This window comes from Anolis carolinensis, chromosome 4 (assembly GCF_035594765.1).
Source record: "Anolis carolinensis isolate JA03-04 chromosome 4, rAnoCar3.1.pri, whole genome shotgun sequence".
NCBI lineage: Eukaryota > Metazoa > Chordata > Lepidosauria > Squamata > Dactyloidae > Anolis > Anolis carolinensis.
The window spans coordinates 235,481,022-235,503,970 of record NC_085844.1 but is presented as its reverse complement, the minus strand read 5'-3'; the positions used below and the strand labels follow the sequence as shown (position 1 = coordinate 235,503,970).

Below are 22,949 nucleotides of genomic sequence, written 5' to 3'. Positions count from 1 at the left end.
ATGCAGTTCAGGAGGATGCACTTAGAACTTTCTGCCAGAGAGCATTCGTGCCTCACCAAACTGCAAGTTCCAAGGTGCCATGTGATGCAGATATGTCAGTTAAAGTGGGATCATTGTACTGACATTGTGTTGTATGGAAGGATGCTGGTTACAGGCTTGCCCTGGGTTCTCTTTCTTTTTCTCATTTATAAGTAAACTGCTGTGCACTATAATAGCTGGTTAAATTATCCAATGCCCTTACTCAAGTTTTGAAAAGGTTTCTGACAGCAACATGGCCTATTTGGATCATCAGCATAAACTGCCATTCTGAGTGGAATAAGAATGTGAAAATGAAGAGTGCCTGTCAAGTGAAAGGTTTGCATTTGAGGACATGGAAGAGTTTCTAAGATGCAAATTCTTAACCTAGTGCCTATAGTTTACAGGAAGTCTAAGAAATGGGTGCCAACATCGCTTTTCCTTTTTCATTCCCTTCTTGTTGCTTTGATTTCTTCACATCACAATGATTTTTAAAGTAAAAATGAAGTGCTTTCAAGTGTTTATTGCATTTTTTTTTCCAGGCCCAGTAAAGCAAACCAGTTCCCAATGCACTGTAATACATTGTATTTAAATTGTATGTGCATATTGTCAAAGACAGAACGCCACAAGATAAAAGATAACAGAGTTTATTGGAGTTACAGAACCAAAAATGCCCGTAAAAGACAAGGGCTAGGCAAACACTGGCCTTAAAAGTAAAAAGAGACAAGAAAAACGTTCAAAAGATAAACCGAATTAAACCGGAGTTTAATTCGGACTAAATCAAAACAGCTTGCTTCAGCCTGGGATTAAACAAACAGAAGCCGGTGAACAAAAGGTTCAAAAGAATGCAACTAATTGGCAGCAGATGCTTCTCTGCTGCCAAAAACTATGTTTGAGTAACTTTAGAAGTTACTCCTCCACACAGCAGGCAAATTCCCAATACAAACACAGCAGACGAGGGTTGAAGCAGTCAGCGTAGTCCCAGTCCGTTCCGAAGGTCGTAAGGCAGATGCAGACGTTTGTAGTTCACCAGTTCCAACGACAGACACAGGTAGGAGAATCCGAGGCCGTAGTCAGTTCAGTCCGTAAATCCAGAGTAGCAGATGGCGTCCGTCAAGAAGACGACGGAAGGTCAAAGCTATTAAGATTAAGCAGAGGTTGCACAACAAAACCCCACACAATTCCTCCCGCCGTCTGAGCCCAATGTCCAGGATAACTTACGTAGTCAGCAAACGAATCACACCCGTCTTCAGGAAAACTTCCCACACAGATCCCAAGCGTTCGTCCAGATTACCTTGCCCAACGCAATTTGCTATTGCTCCCAAACCCCATTTTATGCCAGTTACAAGTCCTCATCGCTATCAGCTGTTCTCCTTAGCCCGGGCGTTTCCTCATCACTTTCCTCATCAGAACTGGAACACCTCTGACTACGCCCCACAGCATCCCCAGCTGTGGATCCCGTCCCATCCCTCCAGCTTGTCCACGGGTCTAATCCTGAAGGTCCCCAATCGTCTTCCATAGTATCATTGCCAGTGGCACCCAAATCCTCCCTTACCCGAGTCCATTCCATATCATCTTCTTCCGAGCTAACCACCTCTTCCTCCATTCTCTCAGTAAACCCCTCAAAAGAATCTTCGTCAGATGGTTCTGCAAAGATATCTCGCAGCCGCTTCCTTTCTCGCTCCTCGAGAGTATCTGACTCTCAAGGAGTCTTACGCCCACGTCTCCCAGTAGTAGAGCCATGAGGCTCAACCATAACACATATATTATATTTGATTTCTGAGAAGATTTAACACATAGCTTGGTAGTTACTTCTCATTTTAATTAATGCGATGTGGTCTACATGGATCTTCCTTTGAAAAATGCTGATAAATTTCATATGATCCAATGAGGGTGCTAACTGGGGTTGGTGACAGGGAGAAATACCAGTTACCAATCCGCTATAGTTTTTGGACAAACTGATCCTAGTTTGCAACAGCTCTACTAGCATCCAGTGCATGTTCATGAACAATTCAAATTTCTGGTGATGACCTATGAAGTCCTAAATGGCTCAGGTCCATTCTGGGAGAACCATATCTCCCTTGTAGAGACCTTTAGAACTTTAAGATCTTCTGGAGAATCCTTCTCTCTATTCTCAGATTCTTTTGGTGGAAGCAAAGAAGGGGACCTTGGTGGTTGCTCCCCGTCTTTGGAATTCCCTCCTTTCCTCCCATGATGCTCTTCTTCTGCAACTAGGCTTTTAAAAATCAATTGGGATGGACTTTTAATGATGTGCTGTGCTTTTTATGTTTTATGTTTTGTACATAGCATTTTAATGTTTTTGATTTTTAATCTGATACATTATTTAACTACTTTTTGGATAACTTTATATTTATATTTTTATCAAAAACTGTAGCTGCATTGAGTCTTCTTGTTTGAGTAGAAGATGGGATATAAATTATTATTATTATTATTATTATTATTATTATTATTATTATTATTGGCTCTCTCTAGCATTTATTAGAGTTGTTAGGGTTGGTGAGATAAACGCGTCTCTAAATCAGGATAGGCAAAATGCAGTCTGTGGCTCATTGATGCTGTTTTTGCAACCCTTAGCTCTTCTTCAGGTTCCATTATCTTTTAAAATGGGTAGCAAGGCGCCCCTGTACTCTTCAACACACAGTAACTTGGAAAGAGACTCTCTTTAAGAGAGAGTGTGTGTGGCCTGCAAGACTCTGTGGCTGCCAGGGATTGCAGCTGAGTGCCAAGTGCTGAGCAGAGTGCACAGAGCCTCTTCCTAGGCACTTAGCGCTTGTCTGCAAGCCCTGGCCAGAACACGAAGCGCCTCTTACTAGGCACTGGATGCTTGCCTGGCCAGGGCTTGCAGGTGAGTGCTAAGCACCAAGTGGAAGAAAATCAGGCAACCAAATGGTTACCAATCTCACTTTCCTTTTGTTTCACTGCTTTTTCCATTTAGCATTTATCTTGCCAAACGAATGACCGGCATGAAACAAAAACACAGGTGAAACAAATGAAACAAATTTTGGGCCCATGACTAGCTAATATTTGACCACTGTGTTTCCTGCTACTCCTCTGTAACATATACTTGGCTGCATTTTTGTGGATAAACAGGAGTCCACAAACCTGCAGTGTTTCCTTTTTTCTTTTCTTTTTTGCTTGAGCTTCTGATGTACAGAGCAGACAGAGTGCCCTGGAAAGGACAGCATGAATATAGGCTACAACTGCTGAATCATTATTGTGATGTGATTGCATAGATTTTTGTGGTAAATGGGCAATTTCCACTGCACATAAATATATCACGTAAGCATCTTCAGTCACGTTACTTATTGCTGCCGGTGCTTCACCCCAACACATTTGCTTAGGTCTGCTATTTTTCTCCATTTTCTCCCACCTTTTGCATCAGCTGCAATTTGGCACCATTGCAAGTCTCTGCTCAAGCAGGAGGATCACGTCTAAGCTAGTCAGCAGACTGTGTGAATGACAATTTCAGCCCTCAAAAGGATGGTCTTTCTAGGTCATGGCTAAATATACCAACCTTAAAGACAAGGATAGGAAGAAGCCTTTTCTAAATGAACCGCATGATGGCTATTCTGAATCTTAAGAACGACTTCTCTCTCTCTCCTCCCTTTAAGCCAGAATCAATTATATATTCTGAATGCCCTGCTTTGCCACCACAGAACAGTAGAATAGTGAAATAAAAAGTTTCAAAGGCAAGTCCCAAAAGCACAATCCATATCCAGAATGTGCTAAAGGACAAGGGTCAGTGTTCCATATCAACTTAGTTAAACTAATAAGGAACTGTATTCACACTACACAATTGTAGCAGTTGGATACTATTTTAACAATTATACCTCTGGCTTATGGAGTCCTGGAATTTGTAGCTTGGCAAGTCAATTCAAATTCTTCAACCTACTCCCCATTATGCTCACCCGGCAAAGTAGTCCAAGTGCATCTTCAATCTACAAATCCCAGTATTCCATAGGACAGACAGATGGATGCTACAGTGGCATTGCAGTGCTACAATCTCACAGTGTGGAGATAGCTTTTGCAGCCTGTCTTGGCTCAATACCAACATCACCCCACAATCCCGATGGAAAGAAACATCATTCATCCATGCCTTGATCTCCAGCAGAATAGATCTTTTCCCATGCTTCCGATGCCCTGTAAAATAGCTTGGGGTGGAATTACAATCAGGGTAATAATGTCACAATAGCTATCATGAATATAGAACAGTTAAGTAGATCCAGGTAACTGCTCTGTAATCATTACTGCTACTTAGTCACAATTGTGATGCTATTGGCAAAACGTATACCTTCCCTCTTTTAGCTAGGCATAAACTGCATGGGGAGAAGGTGGTCCATTCTGCTGGCAATTGGAGCATGAGTGAATGATATTTCCACCAGTTAGGGGTCTGTATGATTTGCTGCAGATTGGCAAAGATTATTTGACAGTGACAGAACCAAAATGACTAAAAATTGAGCTATTATGTCCTGGACATTTATTCCCAGCCTGGCCCTAGAGTCTGCATTTTGCACAATCCCTTGCCCTGCCGTCTCGAATCTGAATATGTCCACTTTTCCCGGCCACTGGTTGTTGAGGTCAGTTGATGTACTTATTTTTAAACTTTTCTGGTTTTAATAGTTTTAATTATATTGTTTATTTGTTATATGTTTTTAATTGTGATTACTATGTAAACTTGTTTATGCTGGGTTTGGTCCCCATGTAAGCTGCCCCGAGTCCCTTTGGAGAGATGGAGAGGGATATAAGAATAAAGATGTTGTTGTTGTTGAGTATATTGTAAGATGAAATGACAAAGTGGAAGAGCCTATCTCCAAGATATCTCATTATGTATGTATGCAAACACAAGTATTCCAAACCTCCTCCCACCCCCAAAATTCCATAATCCAAAACACGTCTAAACTAGGATTTAGGATAAGGGATACTTGACCTGTAGTAATTAAAAGACTCTGTACAGCTATTCCATCTTTTTCTCCCTAATGGGAAAAGATGGAAGAAGTGGTGGAAAAATAAGGGGGAAATGACAAATAGAGGCTGAAACGGTGTGAAATGTAGTCAATGAAGCAGATGGTGTGTTAAAAAGTCTTATCTGAAATTACTCTCGCTCACTATAGTCCATATAGAACCAGGAAGACTGTGAGTGGGAGAAACTTTCTTGCTTTGGAAGTGCAGCTCCAGAACTTCCTAGTCAGCTGAGGGATTCTCAGGGTTGTACTCCAAAACTGATTTTTCAAAGCTTTGGCTGGCCAAAAACAGCACATGTTTTACTTTTAAAAAACAATGAGACCCTAGTTTCTGTCAAATTACTACAAGGGAAAAAGATAGACCAAGGCTTCACTCAGAGAGAAAGAAAGAGTTGCTTTTAATGGAGTCTGTATAGCATGGTTGGCAACAGAATCTGAACAGCCTTACTTCCCTGACATTTTGCAGTAAAACAAACCTGTCGAAGAGAGAACAATTTTTAATTAAACTCCATATATCTCGCATGTCAAGGAACGTGAGCAAACTTCTCAGTGGCTCAATGTCAGACTCCAAAGTACACACATTGGTTATGCTCTCCACAAATAGAGCTGGAACTAGAAGGTGAGCGGCACAGACGGGTGGGTTGCTATAAATGTGCCTAAAGTGAAAACAAAAAAAGCAGTTTCGCCAGTCCTCTGTTGATATCTTTCTCTCCCTCCCTCCCTCTCTCCCTTCATCCCTCCCCCTCTCTTTCAGTGCCAAGCACAATCTATGAAAGAGGAGCAGCCAAACATTGCGATGAAATTCCTTGAAATCCCAAGACTGGTAGAGAACCATATATGGACCCATTGAGAACTTGTGTAGTCAGTGGCTGACAGTACAAACTGGAAAAGTCAGCAATGTTACGCTGAAAGGTGATATTTGTTACAAGCCTAATAACTTGCTGCAGGTCACTATGGGCCCCCTCACACCCCACAATTACCATGCCGTGTTTCTACATTAACTTCCATGGCAACATTGTATAGAGTCTTGGGTTTTGTGGTTTTCACTCAAGCTCTCAGGATGAGAATTTTAAATAGCCTGCCTTAAATGGCAAATCCCAAGATTTTACAGGAAGTTTCAATGGCTGTTAAAATGGAAAATGTGAAAGGGCCCTGTGTTAACAAATAAACGATTAAGTCCTAAATTTGGTGTTTATTTATTCCTTTCAGGGAGAATGAATAACAAGCAACCGACTCCGTGCTGCTTGTTCTGTAGTTTCTTCTATCACCTCCTTCTTTGTTTCTCCTCATAAAGGTTGCTCTTGAAAACACTGAATCCCATTCAGCTGTACCTTGGAGTTCGGTTTTGCGTTTTGTTCCACACCAAGTAGTACCAAGTTACAATGCTACTCTCTTTCCTCCCCACCCTTTCTTCCTTTAATATTAAAATAAAATTGCCAGTTGCTGGGCTATACCATTAAAGGTTTCCTCCTCCCCTTCTCATTACTTTATGGCAGATGAAAGTTAAAGAGGCCCAATTACTAACATTTTATGATAGCCTAGAATATTATGAAAGCTCTTAAGAGATTATTAACACCTTTTCGATACCTCATTATTTAAAAACCTGCCACGCTTAATCATTTTAACACCATTAAATTGGCATTAACAACAACCCCATGACTTTCCCTCTCCCCTCCTCCTTCCAAAATGCCACACATTTGACAACATGATGGTAATAAAATATCTCAGAGGAACCTGCAGGCACCAGGTGAATTGTAAAGCCATGCACACACACGCACGCATGGAGCTTAAAATGGTAATTTTTGATTACTTTTACCAATATAGGACTCAATAAAGGGGAAGAAAAGGAAATCGCAAAGGTTCTGCCTTTTTACAATGCACTTGCCCCTATTAATCTCCATTGCTTTCCAAGAGCTACTGTGCCTGAGCAAATAGATGTTTGACTCTGTGGGAGAGGCCAAGTTGGTTCGGCATGGGAGGAAAGACCTTTGTACGAAGGTCTCGCTTTCAATTTTTAGCATTTCCAATGTTTCTAAGTGTAATGAGGGCATCCCAGGCATTTCCTTTTATGTCAGTTCTTCCCTAGAGAGAACATTTTGACCTTTCTCTCAAGGTGCATTGCCTCCATAGAATTAATGCAGTTTAACTGCCATGGCTCAACACGGTGGCACCATGGAAGCTACAGTTTAGTGAGGCACTAACACTCTTAGGCAGAGAAGGCTAAAGACCTTGTAAAACCGCAACTTATGGCAATCTCATCTGAATAAATCTGCTCAAGAAAACCTTTGGATAGAGTCACCATAAGCTGGCATCTATTTGAAAGCACATACCGTGTTTCCCCAAAAATAAGACAGTGTCTTATATTAATTTTTGCTCCCAAAGATGCATTAGGTCTTATTTTCAGAGGATGTCTTATTTTTCCATGAAGAAGAATTCACATTTATTGTTGAACAACAAAAATGAACATTTATTATATACTGTACAGTAGTTGTAATCACAAACCAGCATAACCAGACAAACTGAATCCTATCAAGAATTTCTTGTTACTACCAATATTTACATGTACAACACTTTATGGTACGTACATTTACCAATCCTGCATGCTCTGGTGTTCTGTTCGGCAGGCATGCTTCGAAACAAAAACCTTTGCTAGGTCTTACGTTCGGGGGAGGCCTTATATTTAACAATTCAGCAAAACTTCTACTAGGTCTTATTTTCTGGGGATGTCTTATTTTAGGGGAAACAGGGTAACAACCACCATCCTGTTGCAGTGTATGCGGAATATAGTCTATCAAAGACACATAACTTCACACAGATGAAAGAGGAAACATACATTTACTCTTGTTCAGCAGAGTCAAAATCATAAACTTGTGGCACTGCATTAAAAATAAGTTCTCCAGGGTAACAAAACTTACATAGTCCTTGTATGCATCACATAAACTCAGAGAGCATGGCTTCTCTAACTCCCATCATCCCCAGAGAATGAGCAAGGGAGAGAGAGCAACATGTATCCCAAAACACACCCAGTTATATCCCACCAGGTATGACCCAAACTTACTGGCCTTAATGAGCACCTGCATATAATGACCACCAGAAGGAGTTTTTTTCCCTTAACACATATATCTACTCCAACCTTGGTGCTGATCCTTTAAAAACATTTTCTGTATACCTTAACACATTCCCTTCGTGGGGGTAATTTTTTGTTATCTTCCACTTGGAGAAATTCTGAAAACCTTAGAAGTCTTTCAGACAGGAAATATTGACACCATGTCTTGGTAGAATTCTATCAACCCTTGAAATAAGCCCAATGTAGAAAAGAGTAATTCCAATTCTGGGATCTAGAAAGACAAGGAACCTTCACGACTTTTATGTGACGATTAGAAAAGAGGTCAACGCATATGATCTACAGTGGAATTCAGAACGGCATATCATCCACACTAAATATTAATTACAAAATGTCCTCATAATGTCTTTCTCAGTAATGCAATCTGGCTTCTGTTCTAAGAAGGAGAGAATTCCAGTTTCCATGGCAGTTCTCAAAAGAGACAGAAACATTATGGGCCATGGTGCCAGGTATATAAATGATTAACGTCATTAACGGAAGACTTGTTCTACTAGAATGGACATGCTAAGAGAGTATTCCAGATAGCAACTTCTCACTGCAAATGTAGTATTCTCTCGGTACCTCATACAGGATCCAGATATAGCATTGGCAAGTAGCATTGGGGGATAGTTGCACAATCTTCAATGTCTGGCAAGAGTATTCTGGGAGTTATTCTCTGGGAAGTATAGTCTGAAAAAGCAACCTTCCCAAGTTCTGTTGCAAAGCTACCTACTTACATAACAGTCATCGGATAAAAGATGGAGAATGAGATGGCCTCTTTATTTTATGGACTATAGTTTCTCAATTCCCCCAGCCAGCATGACCAGTAATTGTGTTGTCAGGAAAATTCTCAGATGTATAGTCTAATTTAGCATGACTATACATCTCAGAATTCTCCTGAGACTGTTTCAACCAGAGAAGTCAGCCACAACAGAGCACTTGATGAACCAACCTGGACACAGTATATTATTTGAGAACATAGAAATGCTGGACCACTCTAACAACTACCATGTCAAGCTACACAAAGAAGCCACTGAAGTCCACAAGCATGTGGACAATTTCAACAGAAAGGAGGAAACCATGAAAATGAACAAAATCTGGTTTCCAGTATTAAAAAAACTCTAAATTCAGGACAATAAATAAAGAACAACACTCTGAAAACAGAGGAATTCCAGACATGAAACGATCAGGGCCAGCTAACACCTTTCAACAAAGGATTCCCCCAGGCAGGAATTATCCAGGCCTTGGGCTTCAAGACCATTAAATGCTAATCAAGGTGATTAATTACAACATTCACACTTGCCTCCAATAGACAAAAGTTCTTTCTCCCACCTTGGACCTTCCACAGATATATAAACCTTCCTTGCTTAGCTTCCAGTATACCTTACAACCTCTGAGGATACCTACCATAGATGTGGGCGAAACATCAGGAGAGAATGCTTCTGGAACATGGCCATTCAGCCTGGAAAACTCACAGCAACCCACTCATTTAGTATATGACTAAAATGTAATAGTCTTAGTCTAGTATTTGATTAGTTTTAATTGCAGTCAGTTATGTATATATATAAAATATATGTGCAAACATATGTGCTTGATTTTTCTTTTCCTCTCATTTTACGTGTATTTTTATTTCTTATATTTTTGAATATTTAATGTTTTTGTACTCTTGTATGTCTGTTTAACAACCAATAAAACATAACACATGCAAAGATTCTTTAATGCTTATTTAAAACACATGTTATTCAGCTTTCATCAGTTGGGAGGGTGGCTTCAACTCTTCTGCAAATTCTGTCAGGTAGTTATCTTGAGAGAAGCATGATCCTGCTCCCCATCTCTTTTTAAATACACTGAACATTCTTTGCTTGGGAAGCAAGCAAAGAATTGGAAAGAAATTCTTCAGATTTGCCATTTGGGTTTCCGTCATATGGTACGTCATAACTGTGGTATATTTCATCACTGATCATACTGTAATCCATGTAAGGAATCTAGCTTCTTAAAAATACATTTTGTGTACTATTTCAGCATTGTTGTACATCCACGTGTTTTTCATCTCTTCATGGTTTCAGAGTGTGTTTCTAACTCTATCTGTGAACTACTATTTCCATCAGAGTATTGCAAATCAAAAATATTCTTGCCCATTCTATGGGTTGCAATCGCTGTAGAAAGCAGCTTCTTCAGGTTCAGTCACCCAAGGTTCAATAGCGCCTAACTGCTGCAGTCTGATAGCTTTTGTAGCTGTTACATAAATTTGACTATCATCCAATTCAAGTGGAAACAGAAGCCCAAAATTTATTTATTTATTTATTTATTTATTTACAGTATTTATATTCTGCCCTTCTCACCCCGAAGGGGACTCAGGGCGGAACACATTATGTACATATAGGGCAAACATTCAATGCCCATAAACACATCGAACCGAGACAGAGACAACAGACAGACAGACGCAGAGGCAATTTAACCTTCTCCTGAGGGGATGTTCGATTCTGGCCACAGGGGGGAGCAGCTGCTTCATCATCCACTCTGATGGCACTTCCTCACTTCCTCATTCCAACGTTGTAAATTAGGTAAACTTGCCTCCCCACTTTTATAAGTGGTACCTTATTTCCTACTTGATAGATGCAACTATCTTTTGGGTTGCTAGGTCAGCAACGAGCAGGGGCTATATTTTATTTTTAATTGACGGGTGCTCACCCCACCACGGGCTGGCCTCAAACTCATGACCTCAGAGTGATTTATTGCAGCAGCTGTTTACCAGCCTGCGCCACAGTCCGGCCTTCACATGCCATCACCATTTGGTGGTTTCCCAGCTTTCCTTACTTTGTTTCAGATTTCTATGTGCTATGAGGAACAGGTTAGGGAGCTGGGTATGTTTGGACAGGTGAAGGGAAAATAACAGGGGATATGATAGCCATGTTTAGATATTTGAAAGGAAGTCATATTGAAGATTGTGCCAGCTGGTTTTCTGCTGCTCCAGAGACTAGGGCATGGAGCAATGGATTCAGACTATAGGAAAGCTGTTCCCCCTAAACCTTATGAAGAACTTCCTGATGGTAAGAGCTCTTCAAATTTTGAAATATACTGCCTGGGAGTGTGGTGGAGCCTCCTCCTCTGGAGGGTTTTAAACAGAGGCTGGGTATATAATGCAGTGACATGGGAGAGGTCCTTTTCTTCTGTGGCACCCTACTTCATTGCACAGGTGATCCAATCCAGCCTCTGCTATGTACTTATGAAATGTCCTCTCCTTGAAGGCCCAAGTGGCACCAGCTTGATCTCTTTTTGGTGCCAAGTTAAACATGTCTTTTTATTATAGACTTTGACTCCTACTCATATTACTTTCATTACATGTCAATTTTAAGTACAGTGTTCCCTCACTACTTTGCGGTTCACTTTTTGCAGATTCACTGTTTCACGGATTCACTGTTTCGCGGTTTTTTAATAAATGATAAAATAATATTATAAATCATAAAAAATTACATTTTGCAGCCTCAGGAAGGGAGGAAGGAGAAATCAAAGGGAGAGAAAAGGAGCCCAAGCAGCAACGGGAGCAGAAGGAGGCGATTTATCAACACACGATTGGTCGATTAAGATTTAAAATAGTGTACAACTACTAAAATAATGTATAAATATTAAAATAAATATAGTGCCCCTACTTTGCGGATTTTCACTTATTGCGGGTGGTCCTGGAACCTAACCCCAGCGATAAGTGAGGGAACACTGTACTTGATCCTTTTTTCTGCATTCCCATCCTGGTGGTTTCTTTAATATGTTTTTATTTTTAATTAAATGATTCTATTGTTTTCTTCTAGAATGGTTTTTAACTGATCCTATCGTTTTAATTGTGTGTCATCCTCAGATCTCATAATAGAGGGTAGGATCAAAATATTTTATTTAACTAATTAAGACATCCATTAAATAGTTAACTTACCAATTTTGTTGGATACTTGCACCCACAGAACAGGACAATCTGGCCCAGTTTTTCTTTGGAGACAACTAGTTTGCAGGATACTGTTGAATGTTAATCTGGACTGAGAAAACGTGTTGTAGGAAAATAACAGAAGATAAATCTAATACTAGCATTACAATTGACACATGATGTAGCAATGATATGGTGATGGTGGCTGATGATGATGATGATGGTACAGTTATAGAACAGTTCTAAGATGTTCAGCTGATTGACAGAAGTAACGCTTGATACCAAAAACAGATAATCAAATATGCCTGACTTGCCCTTCATTGCCACTTAATTCTGCATCACGTCACTTTTGGAAAGAAAAGGCTTGGTAAAAGCCAGAAAGTTCACATAGGAGGCGGCCAGATTGTTATGAAATATTCACAAGACATTTAGTTTAACTCAGTGCTAATTGAACACTGACAGCATAAGTTACTCCCACCTGCAGCAATTGTCTATCATGTCTGGGTGAGTGCCAGTTCCCCTTCTTTTTGTACTATCACAAGAATGGCTTGAAAACAAAATGCTATTAAAGCCTGTAAATATGTATGAAGAAATGGATGAGATTTTTAGTGATGCGGGTCTGCCTTCCCAGCTCTGGTGCCTTCCACGTGTGATGGATTCATCATGTGCTGGATCCACTGAAGTTGGCATCCAGCATATCTAAAAGGCATCAGGTTGGGGAAGGCTGGTGGAAGGCTTTCAATAGGTATGGGTGTAAGCAGAGGTTTGGAAAGATTTTGTTTTTGTTTTTAACTTCAATCCTCAGAAGCGCCTAGTCAGCATGACCAGTGACCATAACCAGTGGAGAATTTCACTGGTTATATTGCTGGAGAATTTAAATACCAAAGAATACATTTTGATTAGTATAGTCTGATAAGGTGATTGCCAAGTAGAAGTTTTTATACATGCACCAAAGCTTTGTTTTGATCTACTGAGAACCTCCTCTGGTCCCCTCCTTCTTTATCATTCAGCAATTGGTGAGAGGACTGATTTGGTTATTGGCTTCCTATGTAGCAGCTAGTAAAATGTGGACTAGACAATGCTACTATTAGGTGGATTTGTGATTGGTTTATTGACTGAACACAAAGGGTGATCCCCAATGTCTCCTCTTCATCTTGGGGAGAAGTGACCAGTGGGGTGCCACAGAGTTCTGTCTTAGGTTCCAGTGCTATTCAACAACTTTATCAATGATCTGGTAGACAGATACGGACATACTTATCAAATTTGCAGATAACGTCAAATTGGGAGGAATAATTAATACCCAGAGGACAAGAATCAAAATCCAAAATAACTTTAACAGATTAGGAAGCTATGCTCAAATAAACAAGTTGAGTTTCAACAAGGGGAAATGTATGGAACTACACTTGGGTGGAATGAAATGAAATGCAGAGATGTAGAATGGTGAGACCTGGCTTGACAGAAATATATGTGAAAGGAGTCTTAGTAGACCACAAGCTGGACATGAATCAGTAGAGTGATGCAGCAGCTAAAAAGTCAATGTGATTCTAGGCACCATCAAAAGAAGTATAGTATCTACATCAAGACAAGTATTAGTCCACTCTATTCCAGACCCCACCTGGAATACTGTGTCCAGTTTAGACACATTTCAAGAAAGATATTGACAAGCTAGAATGTGTCCAGAGAAGGGCAACCTAAATGGTAAAAGATCTGGAAGCCGAGCCCTTTGAGGACCAGTTTTAGGAGCTAGGTATGATTAGCCTGGAGCTGTGACGATTAAGAGGAGACATGATAGCCATGTTTAAATATTTGAAAGGATGTCATATTGATGATGAAAGAAGCTTGTTTTCAACTGCTCTGGAGATTAGAACATGGAGCAATACATTCAACAGCTGTTGAACAGTGGAATATGCTGCCTGGGAGTGTGGTAGAGCCTCCTTCTTTGGAGGTTTATAAACAGGGACTGGGTGCCTATTTATCAGCAGTGTTTTGTATGTTCCTGCATGTCAGAGGTTTGGACTGGATGCCCCTGTGGTCTCTTCCAACTCTGTGATTCTAGTGGTACAACATATTTGGCACTAATGACTGGAAAAGTGGATCCTATGATTCTATCAAGGGCCTGCAGAAGTTATTGTTATGATCTATAAAGTTCCAGCTATCTGACACACCATGCCTCCCTTTAGAAACCTGTCCAGATCCTGAGATCCTCAGAGGCCTTTCTTTCAGTCTGCTACCTTCACAGGTACAGTTAATTGGAGTTTTGATATAGAGCAGTGGTTCTCAACCTGTGGGTCCCCAGATGTTTTTGGCCTTCAACTCCCAGAAATCCCAACAGCTGGTAATCTGGCTAGGATTTCTGGGAGTTGTAGGCCAAAAACATCTGGGGCCCCCAGGTTGAGAACCACTGATATAGAGCCTTCTCAATGGTTGTGTCTAGACTCTAGATCTCTCTTCCAGGGAACCCAAAATGGTTCCCCCCTTGCAGTCCTTTCTTCAGCAAGCAAAAACTTTTGTAAATACCTGCAGGCAATTAAAATGGAATGATTTTAAAGAAAGGGTATTTTAGACAGTGATGTATTGTCTTAATTGCACTTTTAAAATATTGTTTATTCATTTTAAGTCTATGTATTACATTGTTTTAATATTGTGAATAGCTCATTTCAGTTTTAATGTTGATCATCATCAACAACAACAACAACAGCAGCAACAACACAAAAAGAAACTGGAAGCATCAAGTGGATCCCAACATAAAAGAAAGAAAATTACAAAATGCATAAAAACACACAGAACCCTCCCCCCCCCCCCAAATCCAACATATTTTGACCAGTAATTATTTGTATGCTTTTCTTCAGTAGTGCAGGGATATTTTTTTAAAACCCCTCTGTCACCAAGTCTGCAGGCACCATTCTCTCTGTGTTTCACAGAATATCACATGCCGTCCCCAAACATGCTTATTTTGAACAATTCTGATGTAATTTTCATGCCAGGTAAATATATTTGACCAGGCAATGCAACATATAAATTAGTATCGACTCTAGTTGTATCCATTATGGGATTTTATTAGTTAGTTTTCATTGCTGCATCTCCTATTTTACTTTCACAGCAGCACATTTATTGTGTTGTTCTTGTTCATTTCAAATGTAGTACTAATGATGAGTTCTATGACCATAACACAAAGGATTCAGTCTCAGAGCAAATCAAGTCTGAACTCTCCCTAGATGCCAAAATGCCTAAACTGAGGCTGTTGATGTATCATAAGAAAATGGGACTAATTAGAAAAGGTAATAATGCTTGGTAAGGTGGGTGGCAGCAGGAATGAAAGAAGGCTATGTTACAGGAGGATAGACTTAATCAAGGAGGCCACATCCCTATGTTTGCAAGACCTTAGCAGTGTTGTAGATAACTAAGTGACTTGAAGATCCCCTATTTATATGATCACCATAAGCTGAAGTCAACTTGACAATAACAACAACAAATTGTGTTTATATTGTTCTTATATTGTATTGTCAGCCTTGATACTACAGGGCTCCCTAGAATCTTTTTCAAACTTCATAAGTGAGTAGCCTTTCTTTAATGATCTTCCACTATAGCATAAATGACCACGACAGGACTTCCCAGAGTTCTTTGTCTCCCCTTTCAAACAAACGATACACCATTTCTTTCAACTTTAATGGAGGCTTAGAAAGGCAACCCTGCTCCCAGATCTCACATGGAACTATGGAAACATCACATCATCATCACATCAACAGGGTGGATCACCACTTTTCATGTTCACCACTTTCAGGATTTCACAGGCCAAATTTCACAGATATAATTTTCATGTCATCTCAGACATTTATTTATTTGTTTGTTTGTTTTATTTATATCGTGCCTTTCTCCCCATACAGGATCCAAGGTATTTTTGGTGACATCCGTTCACACATGTCAGATATTCTATGCTGAATTGAGTTACCCAAGTGATGAGAAACTGCATGGTTGAAGCAGTTTTAAGTGCTAAGAGCTTACATTACCCTCAAAAAAGAGAAAGAGAGGAACCTTGTTTGCACATGTCAGCAATAAGGCATATACTTGCCATTGCTATAGCAGATGGAGAAGGTACAATTTGAAATTTCATTTTATACTGATCCAAACAAAATTGTACAAATTATTCTGTGACCTGATTCATATGTAAAAATAGTAACATAGTGGACACTTCTAATGCAAGAACATGGAACCAACTTCAAATGGCAAGATAAGCTGTGATGGAATCCCTATTTAGGTTGGCTTCTCAGTTTCAATGCTTGGGCTTCATTTAGTGGCATCACTTGGGGGGAGGGATACAAACCGTACATCAGTGACATCATCAGAGGAGACATCAAAATGATTGTCTGTAAAAATCTTGTGTAGTATCTCAGCAACATTTTATTTTTTATATTTATAAAAACCCTATAGTTTGATATACAGTAGAGTCTCACTTATCCAAGCCTCGCTTATCCAAGTTTCTGGATTATCCAAGCCATTTTTGTAGTCAATATTTTCAATATATCGTGATATTTTGGTGCGTAAATACAGTAATTACAACATAACGTTACTGCGTATTGAACTACTTTTTCTGTCAAATTTGTTGTATAACATGATGTTTTGGTGCTTAATTTGTAAAATTATAACCCAATTTGATGTTTAATAGGTTTTTCCTTAATCCCTCCTTATTATCCAGGATATTCGCTTATCCAAGCTTCTGCCGGCCCATTTAGCTTAGATAAGTGAGACTCTACTGTATTTACAAAAAAAAATGTTAGCCCAGCTTACATGCATTGTATCAATACACATATCTCTCCCTCTCCCTCTCTCTCTCTCTCTCTCTCTCACACACACACCATATATATATATATATATATATAGAGAGAGAGAGAGAGAGAGAGAGAGAGAGAGAGAGAGCTAGCTAGCTTTGGATAGCATACGAAAGGGTTAACACCCTTGTGGGGTTTGTTTTGCTGTCTGCCCCTGTTCAGAAGATTTCACCACACTTTCTATCCCTGTGAGAATTGGGTTTTGAAAAAATTGCCTTGTTGTGGAAACACGGATTGGTGAGGCAGCTCCAGTTGAAACACCTTTTCCCCATGACAATTCTTTCGGGAGTGAATTTCCCTTCAGAGGAGTAGACTTCTCTCATCTCCTGTTGTCTCACTCCTATTGTTGGTAAGTCAGATGTTTGTAACTCACTTTGGTCAGAGCTGTCATTAGTTCCCAATTATAATGATACTTCAAATTACATAGTTTGATCTGAATGTTCTTCATGTAGGCACTGTTGTTTTCATTGCTGCTGGGTTTTTTAAAAATAGTAACTGATTTTGTCATTTCTCTGATATTTTATCTACAATAGTATGGTATGATCTAGTACAGAAGGCTCATGAGGGTGTTACTGGCTCCATTCACTTCCCCTTTTTATTATTGGGATCCTCCTTGTATCAGGTGCTCAGGCTTCAAAGTGGCTATTATACTGACCAAATGAATGTGTTGATTATTGAGTTTATTATGAAAAAGTGTGATCAGTTCTGCCTTTCCATGCTTAAATGAAAACAGACAGTGATCTTATCAGTTATTATCTTCCTAATCACTCTGCCTCTAATTGCCTTAATTCTATTTCATCAAGTCCCTATCTAACAAGCAGCTAGGTTATATCCTTTCCTTAGTAGACCTCCTTCATCGCATTTCTGTGATGTGGACACTTGTGGTTTTAAAGGTGTTTCTATCTACCAAAATAAATCATGAAAAAGGGGTATTGGAATTATGGCAAAAAATTCTGAATCTGTGAGTAGTAGCCCTTTTCCCACAAACAAGTTGCTTTAAAGGGATCCTGCGAACTAAGCATAACTTAGAGCACCATTTATGGCTTGGATAACACAAAAAAAACAATGGCCACCTTGGATTGAGGATAGTGGGTGACACAAATATACCGAATCTGTGTCAAGAGATTTCTGTATTACAGTAGAGTCTCGCTTATCCAACCTTCGCTTATCCAACGTTCTGTATTATCCAACACAGTTTTCCTTTTAGTCATTGTTTTTGTAGTCAATGTTTTCAATACATTGTGATGTTTTGGTGCTAAATTCGTAAATACAGTAATTACTACATAACGTTACCATGTATTGAATTGCTTTTTCTGTCGATGTATTGTAAAACATGATGTTTTGATGCTTAATTTGTAAAATCATAATGTAATTTGATGTTTAATAGGCTTTTCCTTAATCCCTCCTTATTATCTAACATTTTCGCTTATCCAACATTCTGCTGGCCCGTTTATGTTGGATAATAGAGACTCTACTGTATTTCTGTATTATTTTTTCAAGGCACTATTTAACTTTCAGCCCCTAAAATACCATTTTTCCTTCCTAGAATATCTACTGAGCCCCAGAGTCCTACTGGGAGAGAAAAAAATATATTGTGTCTAGAAAATTTTAGGAAAGGCAAACAAAAATGAATTAGAAAGACTCCGCTAATAAAAGAGCTCCCCTGCAAAAGAGAAGATACCAAAAAGATAACACACTAGCAAATTACAGTATATTTTACATCTTTTTAGCTCAACGTTCTGTTTGAGGTACTTTGTGGTGCCCATGCAAATGTGATACAAATGTTTACTGACAGGGCTTGGGCAGAGGTAAATTATACTGAGCAGTTCCAGGTGAAATCAGTTGGGGACAGGGAGATCAGATTCCATTAGTCAATTCACTGTGAGTCAGCTCCAATCTTGATGCATCAGATTAAGGTCAGTAAGCTTCACAACAGTTGGGTCAAGGCAAGTCAAGGCAAGTGTGTTAACCTTCACCTTGCTCTTGACTGATTTAGGCAGCCAGAACCATGGATACTTAGTTTACAATGTTCTGTGTTTCCTGAGCTAGAGAAAGATATTGTCTCAAGAAAGGATTGGTGTCAACCTGGGTCTTATATAAACTTTCAGGTCCTGATCTCTCACTACCTCCACTCTGGAATGGAGGATGACTACAGTTTTTGAAGGATCTCTTGCTGGTTTCTCAGTCCAGTGTTGCTGTCATGCTGAGGGATGACAGAAGCTAAAGGGAGGTGATTATCAGAGCAAGAAAGGGAGGGAAGCACTATGTTCCCCAGTTTGGAATGGGACAAAGGGAATACTGAGGAGTCCTCTACTCTACTAAGATGATCCTCAGAATGACACTGGGAATCAGAAGTAATGGGAGAACTGGATAAAGTGTTTTCCTTTCTAGTATGCCCATACAAACTGTCTTAAAAAAAAAGATTGAACAAGACATCCAATTGCTAAGTAAAAGTGAAACTCATGAATCTTCTTGTTGTTGTGTGCCTTCAAGTTGTTTCTGACTTATGGCAAACCAAAAGGGTTTTCTGGGGCAGAAAGTGTGTGACTTGCCCAAGGTCACTCATAGATTTCCATGCGTGGAATCAAATCCTGTTCTCCAGAGTCATACAAGTCCAATACTCAAACTACTGCACCATGCTGGCTGTCTTCATGGATCTAATTTATACTCATTTCCATATCCTGGGTCACAAATACTTTAACACACAGGTGGAGAACATGTAACTCTCCAGGTATCATTGGAGTACAAATCCCTACAACATCCCCACAAATTTCATCTGATCTGGCAAGCTGATCTGGCATCAGGCCACTAAGGGATATCAGAAATCTCAAGGTAATACTAGGGAAGGATCCTGACTGAAACTATGGAGAGCAGCTAGGTGTTAAAGCTGACAATATCAGCTAGATCAGTGGTTCTCAACATGGGGTCCCCAGATGATTTTGGCCTACAACTCCCAGAAATCTCAGCCAGTTTAGCAACTGTTACGATTTCTGGGAGATGAAGGCCAAAAACATCTAGGGACTCACAGATTGAGAACCACTGAGCTAGATGAACTGAGGCTCTGGCTGCAACATTTGTTTTTATGTTCCCTTGCCCTTGATTTGGTGGCTAGCAGTGGTGGAAGTGGCAGTGTGACAACATCCACATGTTCCCCACCCATGTATTAAGAGGGTTCAATGCTTCTGCTCTTAATTAATGCACACTGGATTACTAGCAATTGACAGTGGACTTTATCACATGAAGGAGGCAAAATGACCTGGTAACATTGCTGGTTTGCTTCCTTCCCACAATTAACCCACCATCTGGTATTGACAGGCAAAAGCTGTCAAAAAATTAATTCTGCAACATTCCCATCACCTATTTTGTGCAATGGGGCCATTCTGCTTCTGTGCTGGCATGCTGGCAATACATTAGGTGGGATTTCCCTCCTCTCTCCCTCTCCCTCTTTTTCTTAGTATTCCTGAGCTTTTTGTACAGTAATTTTTGCTTTTTAAAAATTAACCACTGCTGTTAACTGCAAAATGGTCTTTAAAATAACTTTTAAAAAACATTACAGAGCAAAAGAAGAGCAGAAATTCAGGGAAAGTATGCAGAAATAGAGGCACAGGACCATGATCAGCAAATCAGCACAATTGTGTGACTGTAGGGAGAGATGTGATAATGAGGGCAATCGTGCCAATACGTATCCACTGTCGCTGCTTGTGTTACTGCCATGGAATAGCAGCTTGATGTGATAAAGTCCTGTGTGAACTGAGGTCTCTTGAAAAGAGATCACCTGTGTGTCAGGTGATATGAAAATGCTATTTGCAGGGTTATACTTGTGATGGCCTACTCCCACATGCTTGTTAGCATTTGATACAGTAACGGGAAAGAGCAGAGTAGTCTTGTTGCACTTCAGACTATTTTAGAGATAAGAGTGACAATTATTGGTGGAGGAAAGAGGTTGAATTCTTCCTTGCTGATCAAGGGTTTGTACATATACATATGTGTATATATTAAGCATTCAGGCCCCAAGTCTGTTGATTGGTACCAAATAAATGCATAAAATACTGACAGTGTGATAGAATGCCACTATGTTCTTGGAGGAACAGATTTAGCTAATAATGACAGGCTGTGATTGCCCCACATATGTTACGGTTTTCATCTTCTCCTTCCCTTATCCCTTTCTCTCCTCCTCCTTCCGGCTGTCCTCCACACACATCAGTTATGCTTATGGCTGGGACGAAATTGTGTTTTGTGAAAACAGTCTCTCTTGCAGATGTGTTTTGTAACTTCTGCTTTGTATGATCAACTCAGTGACAGCATAATAGCACCGGTGAAATATGAAGCATGCTTGAGATGGGCCAATGCGAATGTCCAGTAGACTATACAAATATACACAAATATAAATGGAAATCTAAGGAGTTGCTTACGTTTAAGTTAAGGCTAACATAGGAAGCTGCCGCATGCCAGATCAGAACACTGTTAAGCTCAGTGTACTTGGTCTGCCTGACAACTCCTTAGGGTTTCAACCAGATAACGTTCACATTTCCAAATCTTTTTCCTTTTTGCTCTACCTAGGACAGCATTTCCTGTTTAAGGGCTGGACAATACAGTCCTGTGGCCACATCTTTTGTTTCCCATGTCAGCAAAATAGTGAATTTGTGCTGAATTTTAGTCTGAATTAGAAAAGAGCAGTCCGATGTGCTGAACTCTATCCCTCAAAATACAGTTAGCACCCTGGATAGCTGCAGATTGTAATCCACATGGAGTGGATTCACAGTTGCATTGATATGGAGATCAGGACCTGTTACTATACATCTTGTGGGTCCACATACACATACACATGGGTTGCTGCTACCATAGAAACATTTTCTCTTCACATTGAGAGAAACCATGCCCGTGGTATGACTCCAGTACCAGAAAGGATTTTAGTTCAAATGTAAAGGCATGTAAGGTGCTGAACCTTGTTTGATGAGTGTGTAATACATTTGATAGTTCTCTTAAAGTGTGGACTAAAATCTCTCTGATATTATCTTACCTTGTATCACTTGGAAGATTCTCCCTTGAAACAAGACATGGCATTTCCAGTTGCACACTGGAGCTGGTCAAGCAGATCTTTGCTACCAGGCAAAGAGCTTCATGGCTTCTACTATATTCTGCTCAATCAGATAGAATCACAGAATCATAAAATAATAGAGTTGGAAGAGACAACATAGGCCAACCCACTGCCGTGACGGAAAAACACATTCAAAGCACTTCCGACATATGGCCGTTTAGCCTCTGTTTAAAAGCCTCTGAGGAAGGAGCGTCCACCACACTCCGAGGCAAAGAGTTCCACTGCTGAACAGCTCTTACAGTCAGAAAGTTCTGTAATTTGAACCAATTGCTCTCAGTCTTAGTCTCTAGGGCAGCAGAAAACAAGTCTGCTCCCTCTTCGTTATGACAGCCTTTCAAATATTTAAATATGATGATCATGTCTCTTCTCAGCCTTCTCTTCTGCAGGATAAAGATACCTGGCTCTTTAAGCGGCTCCTCTTAGATGCTTTGTACAGTGAGTGAAACATCCTTTCAGGGTGGATGAGGATGAGGCCATCATCTAGAGCTGTTGTGGAAGGAAAAGGTAATTCTGGGATTCCACCTTGTATGGTCAATCTATCGGGGAAAGAAATGGGAAATAAGTCAACTGATCATAAATGCTACTGGAAGGGGCAAAAAGACTGATTGGTCCATGCAGATTTCAACCTGTTGGCCCAAGCTGCATTCCTCCTACCTCGCTCAGGCATGCCTCAAGGCAGGGGAAGGCCTTACCACCTTTTCTACTGCTGACTGATAATTCAGACCTGGGATTCTCTACATTCTGCTAGGATTCTTTCTGTAGCTGGCAAAAGTGAATAATGTGGAAAAACACACAAGGCAGGAGTTTGGTTTTGCAAGATTCTAACTCTTCTCTTCCCCCTGCTGAGTTAAGGAGAGCAAATTTCACTTTGGACTCAAATTGCAGCAATTGAAGTAAACTGAGAACAAAAAATGAGAGTGGGAGAAAGAGAGAAACTGGGACATTTTAAAAGTAACTGAAATAGTGGGAAAATGTAAGAGTAATAGGAATTGTTCCTGCCAAATTGGGACTG

The 22,949-nt window shown here is 40.0% G+C and overlaps 1 long non-coding RNA gene across 1 annotated transcript; it reads right to left on the bottom strand.

Moving 5' to 3' along the window:
- Nucleotides 1-646: 646 nt before the first annotated feature.
- Nucleotides 647-1,773, bottom strand: LOC134298522 (uncharacterized). The gene is made up of 2 exons (XR_010005630.1): nt 1,237-1,773; nt 647-1,153 (listed from the first exon to the last, which is right to left on the bottom strand). It is a non-coding gene; the product is annotated as an uncharacterized LOC134298522 (long non-coding RNA).
- Between the last annotated feature and the right edge of the window lie 21,176 nt (nt 1,774-22,949).